Here is a 24,690-nt window from a genome sequence, read left to right on the forward strand (position 1 = left end):
CTATTGGCTCAAATGTATCAGAAGATGATATGATGGCTGTTGCCTTGAATGGCTTAGGCAAAGAGTACAAAACTTTTGACACTTCCAATTCTGTCAGAGAAGAGCCCCCTGGCTGGGAAGAGCTAGTTGCTTTGTTGCTGCATGAGGAAGTCAAACTTGGTTTGAATACAGGTTCTAGTGCATCTCAGAGTAGAGACACTGTGTTATACTCTAGCCAGCGTGGCAGAGGATCTAGAGTACATTGACTTTGGAGCATCAAACCACATGACCCCGCATGGAGAGTGGTTTGATGAGATGGTTGCAGGTACACATGGTCATGTATGTACTGGGGATGACACCCAACATGACATAAAGAATAAAGGGATTGTTCCTCTTATGATGCCTGATGGCAAGAAGAAAGGCCTGCATGATGTATTACATGTACCAACCATAACAAAGAATCTATTGTCTGTGGGTCAAATGGCAGAACAGAATTTGCAAGTGAGGTTCAACAAAGATGGGTGTTTCATTGAGGAGTATGGAAATGGCTACAAGTTAATTGCCAAGGGCAGACGGGATGGCAGGATGTTTACATTGGATGCGACCATTCCGGGACTCAAGGCTGCCATGTTTGCACATGATGAGAGTGCCATTCGGGATGTAGAGTTTTGGCACAAGCGGATTGGACATGTCAATGTACAAAAGCTGAAATACATGCAGCAGAAAGAAGTAGTACTTGGATTACCTAAATTCAAGTATAATGATTTTGGTCATGTATGCCCTGGATGTCAGTTTGGGAAGCAGGCACGGTTTCCTTTCATGAGACATGTAAAAAACAGCACTAGGCCTTTACAGTTGGTGCTTTGATGTCCGGGGTCCTTCACATAATGCTTCTTTTGGCAGTGCACGGTATTATGTCTCATTTATTGATGATTTCAGTAGGTACACTTGGCTTTATATCTTGAAGCATAAGGATGATGTGTTTGATGCATTCAAAGACTTCAAGAAACATGCTGAAAATGAATTGGGCTGTTACATATCATGCTTGAGATCAGATGGAGGAGGTGAATATGTCTCAAACTACTTTGACATGTATCTTGCTAAACATGGGATCAGAAGACATCTCACATGCAGTTATACATCGTAGCAAAACGGTGTTGCAGAGAGGAAAAATAGGGTTTTGATGGAGTCAGCTAGAGCTATGCTGAATGAAAAATGTCTGCCAAATGGTTATTGGGCTGAAGCAGTGGTGACTGTTGTATATGTGCTGAATCGCACCCCTACAGCAGGGATTCATGATGTCACTCCGTATGAACAGCTGTATGGTCATAAACCTGATATTTCACACTTGAAGGTATTTGGCAGCATTGCATATGTGCATATACCAGATGAGAAGAGGAAGAAATTGGATCCTGAGGCAGTGAAAAATGTGTTTATAGGATATGCATAGGAACGGAAAGCTTATAAGTGTTATGTACCTTCTACGCATGAGACACTCATAAGTAGAGATGTGGTATTTGATGAGTTAGCATCCTGGTATGGGAATCCTGTGGCAGTGCCTACTAATGGCTCACCCAATATGAGTCATGCTGAAAATACTCCTGCAGAGAGTACTTCCATAAGTGGTCAGACAGATGATGTATCATCTACAGTGAGTCCTTGGACAGGACGGTTACGAAGTCGCACTACTGCATCCACTGACACGGATATGTCACTGAGGGGGAGAACAGATAAGGGAAAAGAAAAGGTTTTTGAAGATGTAATAGGTCCACTCCCTACAGGTTATGATTTCATCTAGCAGTGACAACTTAGACAGTGAATTGGGGATTCCGTCTGTTATGACGCCAGGTGCTAGGCAGAGCCATTATGTGCCGCCTCATGAGAGGCAAGCTCACAGTGAGCCACAGCTCAGGAGATCAGAGAGGGTCAGACGACCTGTTGACAGGTATACTTACACTGGATATTCAGCCCGTCATTATGCTTATATGACGAAAGTAACAAGTTTTAGAGAACCAAGTAAGTTTGATGAGGCAGTTGCAGATGAGAATTGGCGTGCTGCTATGGATGAGGAATATTCAGCTTTGGCTGAAAATGGTACATGGGATTTGGTACAATTGCCTGAGGGCAAAACACCTATTGGATGCAAGTGGGTGTATAAGGTAAAATGTAAATCAGATGGATCATTGGAAAGATATAAGGTCAGGCTGGTTGCAAAAGGGTATGCGTAGCAGTATGCTCTTGATTATGAGGAGACTTTTAGCCCTGTAGCAAAGATGGCTACAGTTAGAACTATGATTGCTTTGGCAGCAGCTAGAGGCTGGAAACTATGGCAGATGGATGTAAAGAATGCATTTCTCAATGGAGAATTACAGGAAGAGGTTTACATGGAACAACCTGAAGGCTATGTACATCCAGAATTTCCAGCACATGTATGTCGGTTGAAAAAGGCATTATATGGGCTGAAACAGGCACCCAGAGCATGGAATGCTCGCATCAGCAGTTATTTACAGCAACATGGTTTCCGATTGGGAGATGCTGATCATAGTTTGTTTGTGAAAAATACAGATAATGGCTATGTTTTCCTAGTTGTCTATGTTGATGACTTAATCATTACAGGAGATGATGAAAATGGGATTGCTGAAATAAAGACATGTTTATAGGCTGAATTTAAGGTCAAGGACCTTGGAGAGCTGAAATACTTTTTGGGGATTGAGGTTGTCTCTACACCTCAAGGCATATGGCTGCTACAGAAGCAGTATACTCATGACATGTTACAAAAATATGGTATGGCTGATTGCAAGCCTATGGATACGCCCTTGGAGCAGAATGTCAAGCTGCAGATTGATGTTGGGACAGAGATTGAGAATGTTACTATGTATAGACAGATGGTAGGCAGCTTGATCTATCTCACGATCACTAGACTTGACTTGAGTTACGCTATGGGGCTGATCAGTCAGTTCATACAGAAGCCTCGCAAACCACACTTGGATGCAGTCAGAAGAATTCTGAGATATGTAAAGAGTACCACAGATCATGGGCTGTTTTATACATATGGGAAACCCCTTGAATTAATGGGGCACACTGATAATGACTGGGCTGGTTGCACGTATGACAGGAGATCAACCAACGGCTATGCATTTGGATTGGGAAGTAGCATGATCAGTTGGCAGAGTAAGAAACAGCCTACAGTTGCACTGTCTAGTACGGAAGCAGAGTATCGTGGTGCGGCCTTAGCGGCCTGTGAAGCTAAGTGGTTTTACAGAAGTTGCTGAATGACTTGGGAGTACACTTGGACAGCAAAGTCAAGCTGTACTGTGACAATTTGAGTAGTGTTATGTTAGCAAGCAATCCTGTTTATCATGCAAGATCAAAACACATTGAGGTTCACTACCATTTCATCAGGGAAATGGTTTTAGCAGATCAGATTGACTTGGAGCATGTGAAGACTGAAGACCAGGTAGCAGTCACCTTTACCAAATCACTTGGTAAAGATAAGTTCATTCACTTTAGACAGCTACTTGGAGTGATGCAGATGATTTGAGTTTTGTTTTTGAGCTTGAGGGGGAGTGTTAGAAATCAAGCTCACCATCAGTGTGTCTTCATCTATGACCGACATCTATGACAGCTAGTGTGTACAGCTATCTACATGTGACTACATTAAATAAGTTGGGTTAGTAGTCAGTTAGTGACCTGACTAGAGTTAGTCCATCTATTCTACATTTACACTAGGTCACTTTATCTTGTTCAGAGTGTGTTTTTCAGTTTAGTGTGTGGAACATGAAGAAGTGAGCTTGAGAGCCTGAAGGCTCATGGATATGGTGTTTTTCCCTGTCTCTCTCTCCTATTTGAACAATAGGGTTGTCCAAGAATGATAGGGTAACTATAAGAGTCTTGAACAAAGAAATGAAAATTGTCTATTATGTTTCCAATAGTTACCTACACATTAGGACATGTAGCATATAACTCTCCAGAAAAGTTGTTTGCAGCTCTCATTCGCCAACCTGGATCAATATCTATGGGCCATCCACCACTTTCATAGAGACTCCTTGCTATGAGGTTTATCTCAGAGCCATGGTCTAAGAGTGCAATACATGGTGTTTCTTTTTCTCCAATTTTGACAACTGTCTCCATTGTTGCTCTTTTCCAATGCGTACGAGAGTAGTGAGACTGCTTGGAATGAACCGAGCTTCTTCCTCCTCATGTATGTGCTATCGACGACCTTCTATTTGAGAGGTGGATTGCCCAACTGGTTTGGACCAGCTGACCATTACATTTTCAGCTTTCACTTCTTTAATTTTTGCATCCATGCTTTCTTTATTTTCAGCTTCAATTTCTGCAATTAATTCTTTAACTACTTCAAGCTAAATTCCTTGTGCAGTCAGTTTCTCTTCATCTTGCACAAAGACTTGAAGAGCTTGCAAAAAAGCATGCACTATTTCTTCAAAATTATCACTAACATATTGTCTTTTTCTTTTGATTACATTAATAATTACATCATGGAATTCACGTTTGGCAATTCCAAGAATTTCACCTAAGGTGAATTCAATTTTACTTCCTAGAATTCGTTCTTCTAGGACTCGTTTAAGATGGGTTGTAGATTCTATGTCAGACTGCAATTTGTAGCTTGGTTGCTTGCATTTCTTCTTTCTTTCGGCCTTCTTTATTTGTGGCACATCTTCCATCTCTTGATTTGGGGTTATATTTTCAGCAGGCTTTGGTTGCTGAGGCATTCTTTTCTAGTTGCCCATTTTGGAGGGCCACAAGTGGATGGGCTAGGTTCATCTTCTCTTTTCTTCAATCAAGACCTCTTTATGATTCACATCAGCTAAATGTGCAAAAGCCGAAAAAGAATCTATCGGTTCTTTCCAACCAATTAAGTCTTGAATGCACTGACTAGCATTAGCCAAATCATCTTTGGCTACTTTGCCACGTTCCATTTGATCTAATGTCTGTATCTATATTTTAGATTGCACATCAGTTTTATATGCTTTCAAATTAGATTTAATTGACTAAATTTGCAGCCCATAGGTAGCTGCATCAATTGTTGCGTAGGTATTCTTTACAGCTAAATCCTCTAATCTTTTCTTCATTCCACCATTTTCAAAATTTGGCTCCAGTGGAAGACTAGTTTCAGCTGCACGAATTTTCCCATCTTTCCAAAAGACGAGCTTCTGTGCTTCAGCCTCACAGAAGGCAAAACACTCCCTCTTGTCATGTTGTTGGTTATCACACCAAATATAGTGCCGCTTAAAGCCTTCTCTCATAGGTCTTTGAATTGATGATCGTCCTCATTCCTCAACTTTGACATCCAGCTTCTCCAGCTTATCACTAATTTTTGTAAGATTCAAATGAAGGTCACACATACTTTTAATGAGTTCATCCATGACATCATTTTAGAAGGAATAGAAGAAGAAAGAGTTGGCTAGTTAATCAAAGGAATAGGGGATTTTGAAGGTGGAACAAGCTCAATCAATGGATTTGTTGGAGTTTAAGTAGAGCCAATCTTAGTCGCATCCGTTCTCTTTGAGCAATCATGTTAACTCCATCAGTAACATCTATCCATGCAATCTTGACTCCTGATTCAAAGGTAGCATCCTCTAAGCGATCAGCAAGGTTCTCTTGCAGAATGGGATATGCAGCCTTAAGAAATAATTCAATCTTTTGACCTTCCATACTTTGTTGTTCTTCAACATCAAGTTGACCAAATTTACTTTCAAACTCATGGTATAGAGCTATAGCAGCCAAACCTTTGTTGGGTTTCTCAACCCAATCTGTAAAACTTTTCTTCGTCATTAGACAAGAGTCTTCTAAGAAGAATTCTTCGCGTAGGCCCTTTTTAAATGCAGGCCAATTTGCATCTCGCTGAAAAAGACCATGGATTCTTTCTTGAAGACCATTCTTGGATAGCTTGGTAAAATAACAGCTCCATGCATGTTGTGGTACACCAAAGAAGAGCATTTTCTCAACATATAAATGAATGAATACATAGATATTTTGACCATTAAATTGTTTCAATTCATGCCCAACTTCCTCTTGGGCCTTAATAGCTATGGAATCAATCTTCTCTTTGTCTTGCCTTTGTTGTTGTTGTTGTAACATTTGGATTTGTTGTTGCTATGTCTGCTGTAGAATGCGCACCAACTATTGTAGAATATCCCTTGAATAACCCCCCATCTTGGAGTTTTCTTACACTAACCTTCACGTCGAGTTCACCAATGTTGCAATGAAAAGTGTTGAAGGTCACCATAGGGGTTTGGCACAAAAACTAGACAATATAATTGGAGATGTGGCTTCAAGAGACAAGTAGTTTGCAATGAATGCTTTAAGGTTCAAGAGGTACTTCACGGTCATTCACAGGGTTTTGAGAAAGAAGAATGTTTGGAGTTCAAGAGTTTAGACTCTAGAGATGGTAGAGATAAGAGAAGAGTTGAAGGTTTCAAGCCAAATCCATGGCTTCCAATTGCAACTTCTTAGCATAGATCACAAGCATATTACCTCATAAGCTCTAATTCAAGCCAAGCTGGTTTTCTTGACTATTGTAAGAGTAATCAGGAATTATGAAGTTAAGTACAAGTATCAAAAACAACTCTGCATCCCGTCATTCAAGCATAGACCAACTTTGCATGATTACATTCAATATATACTTGTAAGGAACAAAGCTTATGAGTTAATTACAAGAGTTGTAGGACAAAGATTTTTGCTTCAAGAGATCTTTAGATAAAGATCTTGAAAAGGTTTACCATAGCCAAGAAATAAAAGAAAGAATTCCTCTTCATTCAATTCATAGCATCTGTGAATGATCCTCAATATTGCCCTATCAAAAGGGCACATAATTTTTGCATAATTTGACAAGATGTCAGTTGTAGAGCAATAAATAAATTAAAAGATCACTGCTGTAGCCAATTCTCTGGATATGGCAGAAGATTTCAGCCCCCAAATCAGCCCATAAAACTTCCAAAATTCACCTTTGATGATAGTATAAACTTTCCCTAACATAGAGAGCATAGAACAACCAAGTACAAGTGTAAATCTTACCATATGAAGCATTTGAGAAGTAAAAGGAATTGCTGTCCACAAAAATCACTATGTGGACTGCCTATTTTAGCCAATGTACATGGTTTCAACCTTCCAAGAAGACACTTTGATGTAGCACAAAAAAAACCCCTATATTCAAGTGCATGAAACAAGCAATAGGTAGCTTGCAATAGACATGTAGAAGTAGGAGAGAAGAAGGTCTTCCTGTTGCCCTTGTTTGCTTTGTAATTGGCCACATATTTCAGCCTCAAGCACATACATAGAGCAATCAAGATGCTCACTTCCACAATGCTAATGCAATATCTACTTGCATCAAGCATAGCAATGCCATGAATCTACAAGAAGAGAAAAATTAAGTGTTGCTGCTCACAATACTTTGTTTGGGCTGAAATATTCAGCCCACTTTCTTTTCATAAACAAGTCAAGATGGTTTCTTGACACTCCTCTCCCCAAGATTCCTCTATGGTAGATTGCAGTGAGCTTCTAAGAGCATGCATGAGCCCTTTGTGTCAAGATTAATCAATAAAGCAAGTAGATGGACTTCAGTCCTCCAAATTATAGGATTGGAACAGTCCCTATTCAACTCTTAAAAGAATTAAGAGAGTGGATTTAATGTCTCTCTTCACATGGGAGTTCAATCTAAGCATACATAGGTCAGGCCTAGACCTACCTCAAGACTCATAATTGAGCTCTAGTATGTATGGGCTACTGCCCCTTAAATACACAGTTTGGCCCTGTTTTACTTAGCCAAGAATGGCCTTGTCAAAGCACAGAGAGAGTAGCACTTACATCTCAAGTGGAGTTTGCTCCAGATACTTGTGGTTGAATGGCTTGAACTGTCCCTTTATGTGGTAGCTTTGGAAACCTCTTTCCCTTCTCCATCCATGGCACCTGCTCTTCAGCCCAAAAAATGTGGTGGAAAAAACGGGTTGTTTGCTACCCTCTTGTCTTACTGGTCTTTTTCATTGATATCATAAGTCACATAAGTGATAATGCAAAGCATATACAATGTCCTATGCTCAAAGAAATAGTGAACTTCATGAACTTTGGTGATTTTTCTCAATAATACACTTGTGAGACCTTTTTTTGAAGTAATTACATCACTGAAACATGTAGTCAGGCTCACAACAAGCCGTTTAAGTGCCCAAAATCACTTATATCATGACATATGGAGCATGACTTACAAGACTTGTAGCAACTTCATGTAAGCAATGCAAGGAAGATTATGAGTAAGTAACCAAATTCAATCATCTTGACAAGGGACCATGGTAAATTTATTGCCTTTTAAGGTAGAGAGCCCCCATCTTTATTTCACCATGCCATATGTTGGTGAACTTAGGTTTTTATGACTTGTTGCACTAGGCAAGTCTTTTGCAGTATGTCTTAGATTACAAGTAACTAGGTAGTATATGTACAGGCTAAAAGTTTTATGTTTAGAACATGGGCAAAGAATCTCATGGCATTCACCCCCTCCTAACCTACACATCTTCCGGCATGTGCCACTTTATGTTGTTTTCATCTTCCGTCGTGTCCTCTTCTCCATCTTTGAAGTCATCTTCTTCCTCCATGTCTTCATGTTCTTGGATTATATCCAAGCCTTCTAACTCATATGTTGAACTTTCTCTTCCTTTGAAGAGCTTGATTATTTTTCCAGCTATGGGTATCTTCATGCTTATTCCATCCAATTCACCCAATGAATATGTGGCATTGTTATGAACGAGCTTTACCACATACGAGCTTTACCACATACAGGCCACACCAACGCTTTACAGAAGCATTGAATCGATTGTCCAGGCTGCTGTCATATAGGCAAGCACCCAATCATTTTCTTGGATAGCACTTGACCGAAGTCGATGTTGCCTATGAAATCTTCTTTTGTTCTTTATTCTTGATATTTTTAGCTTCTCAATAGCTGTATGAACATCTTCAGGCCTTCTTTCTAGCTACCATATGCGCAAAGCAAGAAACTCTTCTCTACTGATGCCTTTCTCCCAAGGAAGAAGACTCCATGTGAGAATAGATTCCTCAATTGGCATAATTGGTTGTTGCCCATGCATAAGTTTAGCTGTTATATAGCCAGTTACAACACTATGAGTAGTTCGATCAGTCCATAATGCAAAAGTAAGCATTTTAGGCCATTCTTTGATATTTTCTCTACAATACTTTGCTAGATCATTGAGAATAGGCTGATGCCCTCTCTCATTTTTCCCATTTCCTTCACAGTTGTAGGCTGACGTTAAAGCTAACTTAATACCCAATTGAGAAAAGAAGTTGCGTGCCTCATCGGCATCCAAATCTGCTCTATCTGCGGTTACCTTACAATGTAGCCATATCTACAAAATACTTCTTCAAGCAAAAAACGATAGACAGCTTGAGTGGTCTTGGTTGTTAAGGCTTTACCTTCCACTTGATTACTTAGATCCTCTCTTGCAAGCACTAAATACCACATATTCCATATCCCTGTAGGCATGGGTACAATATCAATAACCCATCTATTATGTATAGACAAAGGATTAGTGGATTGTAACCCATCTTAATGCTTAACCATAGAGTACATTTGACACACATAACAGGTTTCAACAAACTGCTCTATGTCTCGTTACATGTTCTGCCACAACAATATTTTTCTTTGATTTTACTAAAAGTTCCCCATATGCCTCTATGGCCAGCCCACGAGCTTTCATGAAATTCCTTCATTACCTGTTGTTGCAATCTTTTCTTATCTAAAACTCAGACATACGCTTCTTTCTTCTTCTTTGCATGCTTCCATAGATGCCCATTTTTAAGAAAGAAGCCATAAGCTTTCCTCTTAATATGCTTGAACTCTTCATCAGTCCAAGTCTCTTTCTTCTTTATTTTGGTCAAATATTGGCCGATCTTCTTCATAATCTTCTTCAAGGAAATAGACTAGAACTCTTCATCAGTTCAAGTCTCTTTCTTCTTCATTTTGGTCAAATATTGGCTGATCTTCTTCATAATCTTCTTCAAGGAAATAGACTAGAACTTGAGGAATGCAATGATCATGTTGGCTTCTAGTTGACCACCCTTCTTCTATAGACAAATCTTTGATCTTTGTTGTTTTTTTGCTGAATTACAGCAATACCTTTTCTTGTTCTTGTTGTACTTAAATCTATACCATTAAAAAGATCAACTACCCCTATAATATTCAGCTTTGGGTTTGTATATGCATCAACTAAAAAGGCACTTTTAGCAGCCATGGAATGGCATTCAGCAAGTGTAGATTCTTCAGCTTCATCTTTTTCCATCACCTCTTCTTCATTGTCATATCTTGCTCGTGACAAAATGTCAGCAACTAGATTCTCCTTTCCTACAATATGCTTTAATTCGGGGTTGAGAGATTTAATATATGCAATCCATCTTAGCATAACAATGTCAGGTGTATAGCAGTTGGCAATCATGCCTAAGAGTGGAAGACAATTAGTTTCTACCACTACCAAAGCACCTATAAAGTATTCACGATCACACTTTATAGCTATTACAACTCCCCACAATTCCCTTTTTACTTGTGCATATCTTCTTTGACGTTCGTTGAGAACCTTTGCTCCAAAACGAATTGCATACCTATTACCTTCAAGATCTTCCTGGCCAACAGCCCATCCTATCATCCCAATGGGACTTGCATCCACAGTAAGGATGATGGGTTGACCATTTGAATAATCATTCCTTTTGAGAATGGGAGCTGAAATTAACAACTTCTTTAATTTGCGTATAATGAGAGTATGCACTTTATTCAAGGAGAATATTTGGCCTTTTCTTAATAATTGATAAAGATTTTCGACAATATGAGTAAAATGTGGCATCCATATGAGATAGAATACACGTGCGCTAAGAAGTATTCTCACCTCTGAAATATTTGTGCATCTTTCTTGCATTCTGTTGATGTCATCTATCTTGATTTGTGAAGGTTTGCGTCCATAGGGGCCACATAGATGTTCGACCACTAGGACTTCTTCAACTCCAAGGATCGATTTAGCTACAGAAAGGGTAAGATGAACTTCTTCTAGCTTTGTCAAAATCCTATCACAATCATGAATATGGTTAACTACAAATGTCTTGTAGCCATCTTCATCAAGCACCTCATTCTTTTCATAGACTTCATATCCCTATCAAGAAATGGAAGAGTAAGCTACGGAATAAAGTCCCTTAAGATTTGTGCATGGCATTCATCATATGGGCTATGGAGTTTTTTGCATCTTGTGGTAGAGTGCACATGCGGACCAATCCAAGAGTTGTCTTCATTGTGGTAATGTCTTGACTTTCTAATAAAAGCTAAAATTGGTCATATCCAGAATATAGGTCACCCATAGAATAAATTGCTCTCCCTGCAAAAGTTTCAACAAACTCGTCAATAATTGCACCCAAACCAACATTTTGGAATGTGATATGGTTAACATGTTGTTGATCTTGAATGAATCGTAAAGATCCATTTTTCTTGGGCATGGTAAACCATCGATTTGAGTAAGATTCTCAAGAAGATTCTAAAATCTTCATTCTGATCTTTTCATTTAGAAGTTCCATTAATTTGGCCAAATGTGCCCTTGGAATGGGAATGGGCTTGAGGTTTCAAGGCACGTGTGGGACCATGAAAATGACAATAGGAGCCACAATATTTGGATCCACACAGCCTATTTCACTTGGCTGAAATGGAAAAGCTTTTCCATGTTTCATTAGCATTTGCATAAAAGAGTGTTTTTGAGCCGGTGAAAGGAAAGAATTATCACATTTTTTGAGATCTTTTATACTTTGAGATGTAAACTTGCTTTCAATGTTGGAAGGCTCTCAAAAACTGGGCTAATTTACTGCCCTATCAACCAGCCGTTCACTTTCAGGAGGTAGTGGGACTGCCACAAGCTTGACTTTCCTATCTAATGTCTTATATTTTGTCTCCACTTGTGCTTTTGCCTTATTGAGTAAACCAATGTCTTCTTGTTCAACAAATTCTTGAATTGTTTGATAAAATTCCAATGTACATACTTCTATGGACTAATTTTTCAACCTAATTTTTTAAATGAGCAGCTGTGTATATGTCAACCAATGTGTCAGTAGTAATCAACCCAAAAAATAAACCATAAATATCTTCATTTTTAGACATCATGTCATAAGTTTTCAGCACCCTCTTTACATGACATAAGTATTTTCTTTTAGCTTTTGTCATGGCTAGAAGAGACTTATAACAGCCCATATTGTTAACTGTACATACATGTAGATTTGCTAGAGACACAGCTTTTGTAGCGTGCGGAGGCACAATCTTTTTACATGAAGCACTGCCATAGCCTCCTTTTACAGCAGTGCAGCCCGAAAATCCTTGAATTCTTGGGTGTTAGGAGGCACAAGATAATCTCGCAATCGATCTATGTTTCGATTATGGTTAACACACACAGTAAGAAAATGGACAGCTTGTTCATTATCCTTGCTTCGGATTCGAGCATAGGAAGAACCATCATTAAGAGCTTTTGTTTCCAAACGAGCTTTAGAAATATAGGGTTGTCCAAGAATGATAGGGTAACTACAAGAATCTTGAACAAAGAAATGAAAATTTTCTATTATGTCTCCAATAGTTACCTACACATTGGGACATGCACCATATAACTCTCTAGAAGAGTTGTTTGCAGCTCTCATTCGCCAACCTAGATCAATATCTATGGGCCATCCGCCACTTTCATAGACACTCCTTGCCATGATGTTTATCTCAAAGCCATGGTCTAAGAGTGCAATACATGGTGTTTCATTTTCTCCAATTTTGACGACTGTCTCCGTTGTTGCTCTTGCCCAATGCGTACGGGAGTACTGACTGCTTGGAATAAATCGAGCTTCTTCCTCCTCATGCATGTGCTGTAGACGGCCTTCTTTTTGAGAGGTGGGCTGCTCAACTAGTTTGGATCACCAAAAGCTGACCATTACATTTTCAGCTTTAACTTCTTTAATTTTTACATCCATGCTTTCTTTATCTTCATCTTCAAGTGCTGCAATTATTTCTTTGACTCTTTCAAGCTGAATTCCTTATGCAGTCAGATTTTCTTCATCCTGCACAAAGACTCGTAGAGCTTGCAAAAAAGCATGCACTATTTCTTCAGCATCATCACCAACAGATTGTCTTTTTATTTTGATTACATTAATAATTACATCATGGAATTCATGTTTGGAAATTCCAAGAATTTTTCCTAAGGTGAATTTAATTTTGCTTCCTAGAATTCGTTCTTTTAGGACTCGTTTGAGATCGGTTGCAAATTCTATGTCAGACTGCAATTTGTAGCCTAGTTGCTTGCATTTCTTCTTTCCTTCGATCTTCTTTGTTTGTGGCACATCTTCCATCTCTTGATCTGGGGTTATATTTTTAGTAGGATTTGGCTGCTCAAGCGTTCTTCTAGTTACCCATTTTGGAGGGCCAGAAGCAGAAGGGCCAGGTTCATCTTCTCTTCTTCTCTTTTCTTCAGTCAAGGCCTCTTTATGATTGACATCAGCCAAATGTGCAAAAGCGAAAAAAGAATCTACTAGTTCTTTCCAACCAGTTATTTCTCGAATGCATTGACTTGCGTTAGTCAAATCATCTTTGGCTGCTTTGCCATGTTCCTTTTGATCTAATGCCTACATCCATATTTTAGATTGCACATCAGCTTTACATGCTTTCAAATTAGATTTAGTTGGCTCAATTTGAAACCCATAGGTAGCTGCATCAATTGCTGCGTAGGCATTCTTTATAGCTAAATCCTCTAATCTTTTCTTCATTCCAACATTGCCAAAATTTGGCTCCAGTAGAAGACTAGTTTCAGTTGCATGAATTTTCCTGTCTTTCCAAAAGACGAGCTTTTGTGCTTCAGCCTCACGGAAGGCAAAACACTCCCTCTTGTCATGTTGTTGCCTATCACACCAAATACAATGCTGCTTTAAAGTCTTCTCTCATGGGTCTTTGAATTGATGATTGTCCTCATTTCTCAACTTTGACATCTAGCTTCTTCACCTTAGAACTAATTTCTCTAAGATTCAAAACAAGGTCATGCATGAAGAGGAAACTAAGCGGATTTGGCCATTGGCCCTAATAACAAAAAAAATAGCACATATGTTAGCAAAGGGGAAACTCTACTTTTAATGAGTTCATCCATGACATCTTTTATAGAAGGAATAGAAGAAGAAAAAGTGGGCTGGTTAATCAAAGGAATAGGGGATTTTGAATGTGGAAGAGACTCCATCAATAGATTTTTTGGAGTAGAGCCCAATCTTAGTTGCATCCTCTCTCTTCGAGCAATCATGTTAACTGCATCAGTAACATCTGTCCATGCAGTCTTGACTCCTGATTTAGAGGTAGCATGCTCTAAGCAATCAGCAAGCTTCTCTTGCAGAATGGGATATGCAACCTTAAGAAATAATTCAATCTTCTGACCATCCATACTTTGTTGGTCCTCAACATCAAGTTGCCCAAATTTACTTTCAAACTCATGGTATAGAGTTATTCCAGCTAAACCTTTGTTGGGTTTCTCAACCCAATCTACAAAACTTTTCTTCGTCATTAGGCCAAAGTCTTCTAAGAAGAATTCTTTGTCTAGGTCTTTTTTAAATGCAGCCCAATCTGCATCTCGCCGGAGAAGACCATGGATTCTTTCTTGAAGACCATGCTTGTCTAGCCTGGAAAAATAATGGCTCCATGCATGTTGTGGTACACCAAAGAAGAGCATTTTCTCAACATATAAACGAATGAATACATAGACATTTTGACCATTAAATTGTCTCAATTCACGTCCAACTTCCTCTAGGGCCTTAATAGCTGTGGAATCAATCTTCTCTTTGTCTTGCCTTTATTGTTGTTCTTGTAACATTTGGATTTGTTGTTGTTGAGTCTGGTGCAGAATGCGCACCAACTATTCTAGAGTATCTCCTTGAAGAATCTCCCATCTTGGAGTTTTCTTACACCGACCTTCACTTTGAGTTCACCAATGTCGCAGCGCGTAGGGTTGAAGGTCACCATAGGGGTTTAGCACAAAAACTAGACAAGAGAATTGGAGATGTGGCTTCAAGAGACAAGTGGTTTTGTAGTGAATGCTTAAAGGTTCAAGAGGTACTTTACGGTCATTCACAGGGTTTTGAGAAAGAAGAATGTTTGGAGTTCAAGAGTTTAGACTCCATAGATGGTAGAGATAAGAGAAGAGTTGAAGTTCTCAAGCCAAATCCAGGGGTTCCAATTGCAAGTTCTTAGCATAGATCACAAGCATATTAGCTCATAACCTCTAATTCAAGCCAAGCTTAATTTCTTGACTATAAGAGTATTCACGGATTATGAACTTAAGTACAAGTATCAAAAACAACTCTGCATCCCGTCATTCAAACATAGACCAACTTTGCATGATTACATTCAATGTATACTTGTAAGGAACAAAGCTTATGAGTGAATTACAAGGCTTGTAGGACAAATAATTTTGCTTCAAGAGATCTTCAAATAAAGAACTTGAAAAGGTTAAGATACCATAGCCAAGAAATAAAAGAAAGAACTCCTCTTCGTTCAATTAATAACATCTATGAATTATCCTCAAATATTTCCCTCTCATAAGGGCACATAATTCTTGCATAATTTGACAAGATGTCAACTATAGAGCAAGAAATAAATTGAAAGATCACTGTTGTAGCTAATTCTTTGAATATGGCAGAAGATTTCAGCCCCAAATCAGCCCATAAAACTTTCGGAATTCACCTATGATGATAGTATAAACTTTCCCTAACATAGACAGCATAGAACAACTAAGTACAAGTGTAAATCATACCATATGAAGCATTTGAGAAGTAAAAGGAATTGCTGTCCAAAAAATCACTGTGTGGGATGCCTATTTTAGCCAATGTACATGGTTTCAACCTTCCAAGAAGACACTTTGATGTAGCACAAAAACAACCCCTATATTCAAGTGCATGAAACAAGCAATAAGTAGCTTGCAATAGGCATGTAGAAGTAGGAGAGAAGAAGGTCTTCATGTTGTCCTTGTTTGCTTTGTAATTGGCCACCTATTTCAGCCTCAAGCACATACATAGAGCAATCAAGATGGTCCCTTCCACAATGCTTATGCAATATCTACTTGCATCAAGCATAGCAATGCCATGAATCTACAAGAAGAGAAAAATAAGTGTTGCTGCTCACAATACTTCGTTTGTGCTAAAATATTCAGCCCACTTTCTTTTCATAAACAAGTCAAGACGGTTTCTTGACACTCCTCTCCCCAAGCTTCCTCTATGGTAGATTGCAGTGAGCTTCCAAGAGCATGAATGAGCCCTTTGTGCCAAGATTAATCAATAAAGCAAGTAGATGGACTTCAGCCCTCCAAATTACAGGATTGGAAGATCAATAACAGTCCCTATTCAACTCTTAAAGGACTTAAGATAGTGGATTTAATGTGTCTCTTGACTTGGGAGTTCAATCTCAGCATACACAGGTCATGCCTAGACCTACCTCAAGACTCATAATTGAGCTCTAGTATGTATGGGCTACTGCCCCTTATATACATAGTTTTGCCCTATTTTTCTCAACCATGAATGACCTTGTCAAAGCACGAAGAGAGTAGCACCTACATGTCAAGTGGATTTTGCTGCAGATACTTTTGGTTGCATGGCTTGAACTGCCCCTTTATGTGGTAGCTTTGGACACCTCTTTCCCTTCTCCATCCATGGCACCTACTCTTCAGCCCGAAAAATGCAGCGAAAAAAACGGGTTGTTTGTTACCCTCTTGTCTCTAACCACCCTTTGTGAAGATTTTAATAAGAAATTCCTTGAGTAGTATGAATGGGATTTTTCGGTGGCATTAAGCCCGATGAATAAAATTTACCCCTTTTCTATAGGCAGAGTCCAAATGCTTGCACTACTTTAGTATCAAACATAATTATAAGTTTGTTCCCTTTGTAGACTTACTCGAATTGTTCCATGAAGTTGTAAGGGTCATCGTCAAACATATTTATCCAACTTCGTGGCCACTACTAAGATTTTTCCTTGATCTTTGTTCCCAAGTGTGTTTTTTATTCTGGTCAAAAGAGTTTGAGAAACATGTGTACCTACTTATAACATATTCGTATGATCAAACATGCATCACTACACGAGATCTGATAACACAAATCCTATGAGGATCCTATGGCTCCAAGATTCAATAGCATCCTTTGAATGCTATCGCTTCCGCTTGCATGGTTGCAAATTGTTATCTTATATTGTTTATGTCCAATAATCAATTGAGGGTATTTGCCCCTTCTCCTTTAATTCTATAGTTTTTTTTCCATGGCCTTAAGAGTCATGTTTGAGATATCAAAGTCAATAGCACACTTGAAACTATCAACAATAGCTTGGAATTCATCTAAGGCTCCTCCCAAAATTTCCATTGTGCTTGGTAAGGTCCTTGTATTCACTATATTGACTAAATGAATGATTCGATTAGCAAGGTCATGGATAGGGGTATTTTTTATATCGAGGGACCTAAGACTAGGGTCTTTGTGGGTGGTGGGAGTCAGAAGCTCACATCCACTTTGCAATTGTATGCACCTACATCGTGGGTTCAAGTCCTAGGGTCTTTGTAGGTGGTGGGAGTTAGAAGCTCACATCCACTTTGCAAGTATATGCACCTACATCTTGAGTTCAAGTCCTAGGCTCAAGTTTTTATTTTCATTATTGTTTGTCCTATTGCCCTATTCCAACCCATAAACTCCATTCTTATGGTTCTTAGTTGTCTCAACAAGCAAAGGTTTCTTAATTTGAAATTAGCTTATGTTCAAGTATGTTTGAGTGCATTGTGTACAAAAATGATTTTCTTTTTTCTCAATTTGTATGTGTGTTTACAACACCATAACTCACAACACCCTTAAGACAATTAGTCATCAAATCAAAACATTTTAGATTCGAGTTTCAATTGTTTGAGTGGTGGGTGTGTAGTTGGGATTTCTCAACTATGTTGTTCGCTTGTTTCAATTTGTTCACTTTCCAAGGTTGTTTTGTTTCTTGTTTCTGCATGTGCCCTCCCTTGTTTAGTTGTTGCTTGTGGCTCAAAATTCTTGGTTTTGTGTGGGTTTGTACATGTGCCTGTGTGTATGGTGGCATGCTACTTTATGCACCCTAGTGTTGGAAATTGTGTGCCTAGTGAGTGTAGTAGAAGTCTAGAGTGCATATGCATGTGTACATGGTTGCACTAACTATACACAAACGTGGGGTCTAACATATGCTAGTGCATTGTGTTGTGTGCTAATATGTGTGTGCTATGTGCCAATGCAGGTGCACTATATGCTAGTATGTGTACACCATACTCTAAAGTGAGTAATGTGCATTAGTGTGAATCAAGGTGCTTGCATGCAATGATTTACATGTGAGATATGTGAGGATAAATGCCCTAGGATAGTCTAAGATCGGGTGCACTAGTACATGTGTGAACTAGGTGCCATGTACTATATGCATGTATGTGTGCACTGTGCATTGTACATGTGCCCCAATGCATGTGTATTGTGCACAAGCATACCATGCTAGTGCATAATGTAGTGCATTAGGGTACAATGAAGTGACAAGGATTGCTAAGAGTATAGGTGGTTTAAGAGGGTACAGGGGCATTCAAGGTGGGTATACTATGTGGGCTTGGAATGTGATGTGCCAGTCCATGTATGCATGAGTGCATTGTGGGCATGCATTGTGCTACTATAATATATGGTGCACTAGGGTTGTGCATATATAGGGTGTCCTAAGCATGACATGTATTAGGCTAGGTGCAAGGTGAGCTTATTATTAGTTGAGTTGATGCAAGAGTTAGTGCTAGTGCACTATGCATGTGCACTGTGCACAACGCAAGTGCACCGGGGCTGGTGTGAAAGGATAGAGAAAAGTGCACTAGGGTGGATATAGGTAAGTGCAATAGTGGGAGATTGAGGGTGGGTGTACAAGTGCATGAGTGTGCATGTGTACTAGAAGATGTTCACTATGTGCTTGTGCATTGTGCACAATACCATTAGCCTACCACCACCTCTCTCGATTGTTACCTCACTCATGCCAATATTCCTCCACTCTTACTAACCTTCCTTCCACTACCTCCCTCTGCTATCGCCACTTTGCCTCTAGCCACCTCTCTCTAGGTGCTAACTTACTTTCTCTCCATTCCCGAATCTTCTCATTAGAATTTGTCTCCACACACACACACACACACACGTGTATCTTATACACTCAACACTCGTGGATGCTCGAACATACTATTGGTAGAGAAGATTAAAGACATGTTAATTGTACATCAAGCTTAGCCTCATAAGACTTTCAAATCACTAGAAGATATTTAAGAATTTCTCCATACAACAACTCAAAAGCTGCGAGCTTTGGTCCAAACTCCGACTTGAAGCATGAAGGGAATTCCTCTAGTAGGGGATTAAATCTTGTGCCCTGGCGTTGAGATTGCAAAGAATTGCTCCGGTGAGGAAATAAGGCATGCTAGCATTTTACATCGGGATAATATTGCGCATTGCATCAGCGCAGTGGCTTCCATGGCAGGAAAGTACAATGGACCACCAAGGTAATCAGATAGTGGCAGAGAACTCATTCTTTTTGCACGTAAAAGTCGGAACGGTGGCTCCAGGCCTTTAGACTTTTGTCACGTGTGTCTGGAAGGAAGAAAGGCGTGGGAGAGAGCACATTGCTCGTGATTGGCGAGAGAAGGTTGGTAAGAGAAGAAAATGGCTCGGGCAATCAAGCTAGCCAACTCCTCGTTCAATGGAAGGGAAAGCTCGCAGCAAGACTTGAGACACCGGAACGCCATGTATGTATAAATGGCAGAAGAGATGACCACCACAATTCCGAAAGAAGACATATATTGTGGGATTACTTTGACGGGAAGGCACGTACAAATAGCTCCTTTTGGCGTGCGGGTGCAGACGGCGACGACGGCCAAAAGGATTTGTAGTCATCGTGGGACTCGGGAGCGAGGCCGATTCCGTTGCCGGGACTTGAACCCGGGTCGCTCGGGTGAGAGCCGAGTATCCTAACCAACTAGACTACAACGGATCGATGCATGGCTTCGCTAGCGCCCGTTTCTTGCACACTTCCCGTGCCTCCTTCTAGTCTCATTCCTAGTAAAATTGCGGCATCTCAACGGGTGCACAAACACTCCCTTGCCCGCGGCCCCGCTCTATAGGCGCACTCCACGCTCCATCTCATACTTTATACGGCGACGCCTCCGCAAAACCTGCAACAAAGCAAAACGCTTCTTTACCGGATTAATGCCACCCCTTCCCTACGGCCAACAATGGAGCGCGCGCAGGCAGAGAGTGCATCGTCATCGTCATAAACTGTGCTGATCTCGGAGGGTGCGTTGCAATGTCCATTTGAACGGACATACCAGCCAACCAACATAAACCAAGCGAGGCACTAGATTACCTGCCATGTCACGTCTACGCACCACCTACTCGTGGAGGCTACAACGTCTATCGCTTGCTTCTATGGGAACGCATAGGACCGGTGCTGCAAAACCACACACGAGACGACAGTACCGAGCGAAAACGACAAGACAGACAGTCCCCTTACTTTCACTAGGTGCACTCGTAGCTACGCCTTTGATTTTGTAGGTTCTGGGATGCATTCATCATGTCAAGCCCACCACTCAAAGCCCTTCAAGTCTAGTGGATCATATCTTATCAGTTATCACATATTACTAGAGGCTTTTCACAATCTATGTAAACATCACATGTTAGTATCTGAGGTACAACTTTTGAAATTTAGAATTCATGTATCCATCGATGCCACACCCTAGGGGCATGTCTCGATCCATATAATGGCCTCTTTAGCTTATAGGCTTTGTGAAAATGGGGGGGCATCAACTCCTTTCTGGTGGTGGCTAAGCCATATACTTCCCCCGCCATTTAAGAAAGCAGATTTCACATCCTTGTGATAGACTAGCCACTCCTTCTGAGCAAACATTTCTAGTACTGTACAAATAGTAGTCATTATGGCATCACAGTGACGGATTCACGAAAATAAGACCCTTCAATCTAAGAAAATCTTTGCACAATTAATCCAGCTTTGTACTTTTCTAAGGTCCCTACTTTACCTTCTAACTTTTTCCCCTCTTGGATGGCTGATTTGCTACCTAAGAGTGATTCTTCATTGTGATGCCATACCCAACTCACATTGTTACTTTTCTTGCTCGGTCCATAAAGGCTTCTTGCAAACTAGCTAGGTCCTTTACTTCTTGGATAATCTCAGCCACTCGAGGCCATATTGATAATGTGGCAAGAATCCTTCTTTTGCTTCTGTAGCCTTTGGTATACCTACATTTTCCTCGAGGCATACAGAGAGGAAGAGCTTCTGGAAATGGCGTTTTTACTGGTGTGATGGTACGTTCATGAACTTTTTCTTCACTATTGTCAACAGGGGATATGGGAGGCTACACTTAAAGGCAAAGTCAAGGGAAGTCAAAGGCACTCACAAAGCACAAGTACTTGAATTATCTTAATTGGAAGGATATTATTTTTGGAGCTTCTAGATCTTGAGTGCAGTATCTTTGGACACTTTCATTACTTGTGGTGCTTCATGGACACATCATATATTCATGATTGTATTATATTGATAATGTGACAAGAATCCTTCTTTTGTTTCTGTAGCCTTTGAGACTACCTTGGTATACCTACATTTTCCTCGATGCATTTTTTTAAAAATAGAGCTTCTTTACTTCTTTTTTTGACTATATATATATATATATATATATATACATATATATATATGTATATATATATATATATATATATATATATATAGAGAGAGAGAGAGAGAGAGATTATGTGTGTGTGATGGTTGGGTGGCTTTGCTGTCTAGGATGGTGAAGTTTTATTAAGAAGTTATGTAGGATTTCCCTCCATGTACACTCTAGTGCTGCTTGCATGCTTTAGTGTCCAAACACATTAAGATGACATGCATTTTAAAACTTTTAAATGCACAATTTGATAGACATCAACATCGAATGGCTTGGGGGTGCATGTGTGCATGTGTATATATACACATGTACATGTCTTTATAAGGTCTAAGAGAGCTTAGAGACTACATTTGTTAGCTCATCCCTACTTGTGGCAACAAGCATACTTGCAGTACCAAAGAACCACCAAGACAAGCTACTAAAATTTCCCCAACAAACCATCAAACTAATGCTGCTAAACATGATCTATTTTCTTGCCTGCCATAGCTCTTCCATGATCAATATTCTAATAACATGAAGGCCTAAAGTAGCTAAACCAATACCATTATATATACCTCCAAAGATACATAGATGCAAAAGATTAGTCTCATCCCTAATTTGACCTAGGTGAGGAGCCACACTAGATTAGGCCATTCTAGCTATGTGGCCATTTAGAGAAATGTGTTGAATCCTCTCATCCTCCCCATATTTGAGCTTCCCTTTTAAAATCATTGTTTCCAAGTTCTCAGTAAAGGTGCAACATAAGACCTCCCAAGCAACAATTCTGAACCTAACATGCATTTTATTGGCCGACACCCCTTTGAGGATAGCCTCAAGTTTGCCTTTTGAAACATTGCCTTTGAAACATTGATTGTACAAGTGCTTCTAATTCTTCTCACAATGATTGTATGATTGGCTAAGAGCATCCTAATAAGAGCAATATGCATTTTGACCAAAATATTCTTCCCTCCCAAAAATAAAGGAAGTGAGGAGCAAGGACTAGGTGTTAACAACCTCGTATGAAGCTCCCAAATGATAGCTTTCCATGTTGGCTTATGAGCTCTAGATAGATTCCAATGAGCTAAACCTTGGTTCTTTAGAAGAAGCCCACCTTGATGATCACATCAATGTTTACCTTTTAAGCACCTTTTTTGGATAGAGAGTGGCCTCTTCTTTGAAGTAGATGAGCTAAGCAAGGCAAAAAGCCCAAGCTCAATAAATGTTTCCTGCTTGAAGAATGATATGACTCTCATTTGCTCAATTCCTTGTTAAAGTTATTTTTTTTTTCCAATATGAGATCATATGCATAAGAATACCTTGCCCCTACACCTCCAAGAAAATCTAGAAAAAGAGAATACATTGTGGCCAACCTACATGTCACACAAGCCCTTATTCAAACTAAAGATAATATCCAGCATCATCCATGACCAAAGAGACTTATATTTTGAAAATCTAGCATGTCCTTTGATAGCATTTGCTTTGGTTTCTATGCCGAGCAATTGGAGGCCTTCTTTGTATAGGTTGAACCTAAGGGTTTGCATAGCAATATGAACACAATACCTTGTATGAACAAATTTTTCCCATAAGAGTTGCCCAATTAAGGGTTCCTAAGGTTTTTGCAGGCTCTTATTCCACCACATTAGGGGTAAAAATAATTTGAGGCTAGGAAAGACAAATATCTTAATGAACAAGTTAAGCCTAACATGTACAAGCAATGAGGTGGCTTTCCAAATATTTTCTCCTGATCTTCTCCAAAACCTAGTTTTCTATCACAACATCACTAACCTAAATGCCCATGGGAAGCCCAAGGTATCTAAAGATTGAGCCCATATTAGCTATTTTCGTGTGCCAATAAAATTTTTGAAGTGTATCTTCAAAGACGTTGATTAAGCAAGATTTTCCCACTTAATTCTAAGCTAGCTACATTTCCATACAAGCTCAAGAGTTCCAAGACCTTGTCTAAATTTGGCTCACTAGCATTTAGCATCATCAAGAGATAATTGGTGAAGCCTTCACCAACCATTTTATTACCTTAGTACTTCACACCCATCACTAAAAGATCATTGGTGAGAAGCCTTGCCCAACCATTTTCTTACCTTGGTACTTCACATCCTCAATTTTCCTTCTTCCACCATCCTATCCAACATGCAAAAAGTTGGATGAATAGTTGCTATAAACATCGAAGTACTTAAGTGGAAACATTGATGCAATCTTCTCTAAATTTGAAAAGAATCAATCAAAGAGCCATTGATAGAAATAGAGGCCACTCCTTTATTAGACATCATATAATGTGCAATTTCACAATTTTATTACCTGTAATGAAGGAGACCTAACTAATCTAACTAAGAGAGAGAAGAGAGAGAAAGATTGCAGAAGAAGAGGGGGAGGAGAGAGAAAGACAAGGAGAAGAGAGAGAAAGAGAGGAAAGAAAGAAAGAAGAAGAAGAAGCCATGAAAGCTTGTGAAGGTGAAAAGAGAGATTCTTGATAATTCTATGATACCTCAGAATACCCTCTTACACCTTATATATCATCAGTGTGACTGGTATGTTCCCATGCCATGTTTCCGTGTCCCCCGCTCATTACAAACCATCCCATCTCATAGAGTTTTTGTCCTAAAAAACAAGGGACGAATCGGAAAAGAAACAGTGGGAGCTACAGAGTACTACTCTGCGCATGATACAATGGCAATAAGCAAGAGCGTGAGGTATGGGAGACCGTATGGGGGGGTCTCACCTGCATTATAATCCACCATTTCATGATAGACAAGGCCCTGGACGAGGTGGACAGCATGTTGTCCCGTAGGGGTCTACTATAGGAAATCAGCCATAACTTTGTGTAAAAAAATCCAAACGTGACAAGTGAGATGTCATTACAGATCCCAGGAGGTGTACTTTCAGCCCATGTGGGTGAAGGGGGGCTGAAAATAATTTAGGACCAAAATTGTTGCAGAACAGATGGCTATCTAGAAGTAACTAGTGTGTTGTCCAAGACAAGATGGCTGGAGAA

The 24,690-nt window shown here is 39.6% G+C and overlaps 1 non-coding gene across 1 annotated transcript; it reads right to left on the minus strand.

Annotated features, from left to right (window-relative positions):
• Window positions 1-19,947: 19,947 nt before the first annotated feature.
• Window positions 19,948-20,020, minus strand: TRNAE-CUC (transfer RNA glutamic acid (anticodon CUC)). The gene has a single exon. It is a non-coding gene; the product is annotated as a tRNA-Glu (tRNA).
• Window positions 20,021-24,690: the final 4,670 nt, after the last annotated feature.

This window comes from Lygodium microphyllum, chromosome 23 (assembly GCF_053477565.2).
Source record: "Lygodium microphyllum isolate KBCC chromosome 23, Lygodium_microphyllum_v1.1.10, whole genome shotgun sequence".
NCBI lineage: Eukaryota > Viridiplantae > Streptophyta > Polypodiopsida > Schizaeales > Lygodiaceae > Lygodium > Lygodium microphyllum.